This window comes from Acanthisitta chloris, unplaced genomic scaffold, assembly GCF_000695815.1.
Source record: "Acanthisitta chloris isolate BGI_N310 unplaced genomic scaffold, ASM69581v1 scaffold22183, whole genome shotgun sequence".
Classification (NCBI taxonomy): Eukaryota; Metazoa; Chordata; class Aves; order Passeriformes; family Acanthisittidae; genus Acanthisitta; species Acanthisitta chloris.
In genome coordinates, this window is record NW_008663560.1 from 1,914 (window position 1) to 2,151 (window position 238).

The following is a 238-nucleotide window of genomic DNA, read 5'->3' on the forward strand; positions in this document are numbered from 1 at the left end:
GGCTGTTGCTTTTCTTTACCCACCTCCCCCCACCCAAATATTTTATGTGCTGGTTTTAAAGAGGATGGCTGATGCATGTTTATTTTTTTAACCCAATAAATGTGCCCTGTTAGCAATTACCTGTGGCTACAAGTTTTTAATGCAAGAAGCTTTTCAGAGGAGCATAAGGTCTGTCAGGACCAACATCTCTGTTCCTGTGAGTACATCCCAGTTCTTAAGTATCTAAGGAAATTATAGC